Source organism: Pomacea canaliculata, linkage group LG7 (genome assembly GCF_003073045.1).
Source record: "Pomacea canaliculata isolate SZHN2017 linkage group LG7, ASM307304v1, whole genome shotgun sequence".
Classification (NCBI taxonomy): domain Eukaryota; kingdom Metazoa; phylum Mollusca; class Gastropoda; order Architaenioglossa; family Ampullariidae; genus Pomacea; species Pomacea canaliculata.
The window spans coordinates 26,542,045-26,546,765 of record NC_037596.1 but is presented as its reverse complement, the minus strand read 5'-3'; the positions used below and the strand labels follow the sequence as shown (position 1 = coordinate 26,546,765).

General features: G+C 37.1%; 1 long non-coding RNA gene across 1 annotated transcript; it reads left to right on the top strand.

Moving 5' to 3' along the window:
• LOC112568861 lies at positions 1–3,903 on the top strand. Its single transcript, XR_003100219.1, has 4 exons — positions 1–435; positions 599–2,344; positions 2,634–2,687; positions 3,609–3,903. It is a non-coding gene; the product is annotated as an uncharacterized LOC112568861 (long non-coding RNA).
• The last annotated feature ends 818 nt before the right edge of the window (positions 3,904–4,721 follow it).

Below are 4,721 nucleotides of genomic sequence, written 5' to 3'. Positions count from 1 at the left end.
AGTATTGTTGGCACCATCTGTTTTAGCCACATCATATTGTCATCGCCTCTCGTTGCACTAACAAATATAATGCAAGTTAATTTTCATGTGATACGAGCTCTGGGCACTGCTGCCACCGTCTTTTTTACTAAAGCAATTATTTTCGATGCAGCCGCACTCAGAACATAATGTAAAAATGATGCGGGAAGAGTATATTTTTATATGGCAAATAATCTTTTTTTTTATTTTCTGTCTAATTTATACAGAAACCATCTGCGTGATTTTGTTCTCAAATACAATAGAAATATTGATGAAGTCACATGACCGAAAGTAAAATGTGTAGTAACTATATATATATATTCACAGACTGTCTTTAGAAAGTTTCCACAAGTGGGAGCAACATGATGGGGCCTCTCGTCCTTCTGCTCTGCTTCATTCAAGGTTTTGGTGTTCAAGGTAACAGTGATTGTAATGTACATTAAAAATACACAAAACACTTACAGCACACAAGCAGAAATATCTTTTTCAAGTATAAAACAGAAGATTAGAAAAATACAAAAGACTAGAAAAAGATAAATAATTAATGTAACGAAATTGTTGGTGTGTTTTATTTCTCTAGGGGCCGAATGGGAGATTATAATTCGTACATCTGACAGCGAAGACGCGGCAACAGACTCCGATATCTATATTACTCTCCATGGATCTCGCGGATCTTCCGCAGAAATAAAGTTATTCCATTATTACAACCCCTTTCAGAGTAATCAGATGGACAGTTTCATTGTTACAACGGAAGACATTGGTGAAGTGTGTTCACTGACCATCAGGTCTGCCGGTAACTATGCTGATCATGACTGGCATCTCCGAGAGGTAAAATATAACTTTAAAAACCATTTTTTGCAGTAAATGCTAAGAAAAAACTGAATTGTTGTGCTTGGGTCAAACACTCAACTAATATAGCTGTCAATAGCACCATAGCATCTGGTCACTGTGCCACGTTCATATTTCATCAAAGTCATAAGACTGTTCTCTTTTAACCTGAAAAAACACAACAGTTGCAGGAATATGAAGAAAATATTGCCGCAGTGTATTCTTTCTCCACTAAGTGACTTCTATTTACGATGCTTTTTTAATAAGACCCCAAGATATAACTGATATTTAATTTGGTAATTATGTGATCCATCCGTTGCGATACAAACATCCATGACAGCACAAAATGTTGGACCACTGTGGTTAGAGCGTTGTAGGTGCTGGCCATCTTGTCCACTGAGAGCTAGCCTCAAGCCAGGATGTAAACAATACAGCGGCCAGTAAGAAACTCCCGCTACATGGCTGTCACCATGGTAACACACCGCCTGCAGGTAGCCGATGATAGTTCGCCGTTGCCATGTTTGACTGACATATGTATATATGTCGGCACAGAACACAACCAATCTGAGCTTCCATCATAATGATGATAATATATACATATAAATATATATGTCTAAGACTGCGCCCTTGAGCTTTAATGGTAGCCACACTGTCAGTCCTGTATTTTTCCCTAATGGGCCAAAATATTTTGACACGATTGTACCATGATAGAAGTCATAGTTGGAGCCGACATGGCTCAACATTACAACAATATTTCTCCAAGATTTATTTCATTTAAGTGGACACATTTCTCTAATCACATCACAGTATTTACGGTAACTGCGGTAGATATCACAACTGATTACCACGGACATCATTGTTTACTGTTCAGATTAAATAAAATTTTTACAAATTTATTAGAATTTATAGTTCATTTGTTAAATTTAATCTATTCTTAACAAAGCATTACACATGCGGGAAGTCCCCCAAGGAATTTGCGGTTAAAGACATCTTTGCCTAAACCTAATGGCATCAGGCAGACAATATTTCCAATGGCACCTGACACACCGACTGTTGTTTTACCTGGTTATCACTTTAGTAATACTACATCCTTTAGGATAAAGACAAAAATGTTTATTGTCTTGTATTAGCCTTTCCGAAAAAATTTCGTAGTATTCATTCGCAAAATGCGTATTTCATGCAATGTTGTTATGTTTGTCCTCTTTGCAAATTTAAATCCCAATGATACAGAAATAAGAATTCTCGACGTGTCTAATGACATTAAATGTCTTATTGCTTATGATATCTGAGAGTGATTACACATTTGTCGCAAAGCTCGTATCTCCCATACATATACCAGGTTTTTTTGCTTTTCTGTTGCTCACAGATTGTGGTTCACGGAATTACACAAAAGGAACCTTCACGGCACACTTTTACGTGCAGGTGTTGGTTAGATAAACAACATGGATTAAACAGGGTTATCCAAGCTGATATCCCATGCTCCCGACAGAGCTAATAAGTATATCCTACTTACATATCTGAATATATCAGAAACATATAATGTTAACACTCTTTGTAAAAGAAAATAAAATTTGTTGCTATGTGTGTTTCAAACCTGTTATATTTAACATCTTGTAGACGAGTGTAGATGTTATCTCAAACATTCAACTCTCCTGTTGCAAATTCACAACTTGACTAACACTGATTTTGTTGTATAAAAGTAATGTCATGAGGTTTTTAACACATTTTTGTAAGTAACATCAGTCTACATTTACATTTATCTACCGTCTGACAATCACTGTTATCAGGTAAACCGAAGTAGGCGCAGACTTTGAATCCGGCACTGACCAACCAGCATAAAGGTATTAAAGCATCATTAAGACACACATATCTATATTCATTTAGAAATCACCAGGTCTGTCATTCTTGCTGCAATTTAACTATATGCATTTACATTTTTTGCATTATAAAACCTCAAGCTGAAACTATATGCATAAAATATATGTATACATAATATTATACGGTACACGGACGTTTCGGAGTCGGACGTTTTGCTGACCGGCGTTTCGCCGCCGAACGTTTCGGCGCGGGGCACTTCATTTCGGCATTTCACGCGGGACCTTTAGCCGAAGTCAAGTGTGGGACGCCCCTTAGCTCACACATTTCTCTCGCCATTGTATCAATGTATCAGTGAACTCTCTCTCACTATCCCTCCTCATGTGAACCGTTAGCTCACACATTTCTCTCGCCATTGTATCAATGTTTTTTCTCAAAGCTGTTGCGCATAATCTGTGACAATCAAAGTGAACTGTCTGTGAAGTCTGTGTGTAAAATTTGTTTGAAATAAAGAATTATTGTGTAATCTAGTAGTTACTTTCATTCTGTGAGAAGTATGTAAGCTCTCTCTCTCTCTCTGACATAATGCGGCGAAACGCCCGACGGCGAAACGTCCAGCGGAGAAACGTCCAGTCGACAAAACGTCCGGCTCCGAAACGTCCGGAGGAGAAACGACCGTCGGCAAAACGTCCGTACAGGAGTGACATGACCTTTGATCAACTTGACTACTTTTAAACATTAAGAAATACATAGCTAACCGACTTTTTCCACATATGTAAAGGGGATGTAATTTGAAGTAGCAAAATTCCTAAAGGGTCCAGTAGCTACATATCTTAATTATATTATTATTTGCGCAAAGAGAGATGTGTTGTATGATGCTACCTTACTTGTGAGCACAAACTACTCTGACCTGTAATGCAACCTGTTCCTTTTATATTTTTCAACAGCACAGACCATGTCAGCTGAGTCTTTCTTCTGATGCAATTCTAGGATAACATGGACCAGGAAGCTACGCACAGAGACAAGCACAACCCATACTCATGACCTCTGTTTTAAACAACAGTATGAAGAAGGAAGAACAATCATTAAACTGTTTTACAATAAGAGAAAGAGGACAAGCACTATCAGATTAGTTAAAAGCTTTGCTTTATTCGTAATAATTGTGAAATATATGTTCGATACAATCAGACCTATGCCGTGAGGAATTTTGTATTTGATAAAAATACTCCCATTATGTAAGTGTTGCTGTGTGTGTGTGAGAGAGAGAGAGAGGGATTATGATTCGGTCGATAATTTTAGAACATATTTCTTTTTTGTACTTCTGTACATTTTCTGTTAATTAAAAAAATTGCCAATCGACTAGCATCCATAGTTAATCAAATCTTCAATTAAATAGCTTCTTTAATAAATCTGATTTGCTGCTGCTGTCGGTGTTAACTTTGATATGTACGTCCTGTTCATCTAGCGAAACGAATCCAGTCTTTACTGCAATGAGCAAGAAAATTCATATGGTCAAAGAACATTAATGTTTAATGTTGAAAGGACACCAGCGGTGTGTATCCTTGAAGTGATTGGCTTGTTCCCCTTTCTCATTTTTTAATATTTTTTTTTTGCGTGAATACGTGGATGCAAATTTTCGCGATGATGTTGTGTAGTGTGGTGTATTTAAGGTGAGGATTATCATGCTGAAGTATGGGTTGAAGGCTGAGTGGAATGTTCTGTAAAGGAAAGCCTGATTCTGATGAAATGGTTGATCGAAAAGATAAATGTGTATTGTACAAGTAAGAAGTATCTTTTTCTTTAATCATAAATCCTGTAGCCTTCATCATGTCTGTGCACTGGCAGGCAGTGGGTAAAGGGAGCTAAGCAAGTACAGCGTTGATTTCCCTTGTCTGTACAGCTAGAGGTCGTCTACCGAGATTGCAAAGAAATGTCTTTAGTGACATTTCATTTTAAAAAAAAAAAAAACCGCCTAGTGACCATCATTTGATTAACATTTATCAGGTTTATCAGGAACATCAATTTCCTGAATATGTTTTGCATGACATAAATTGTTATTG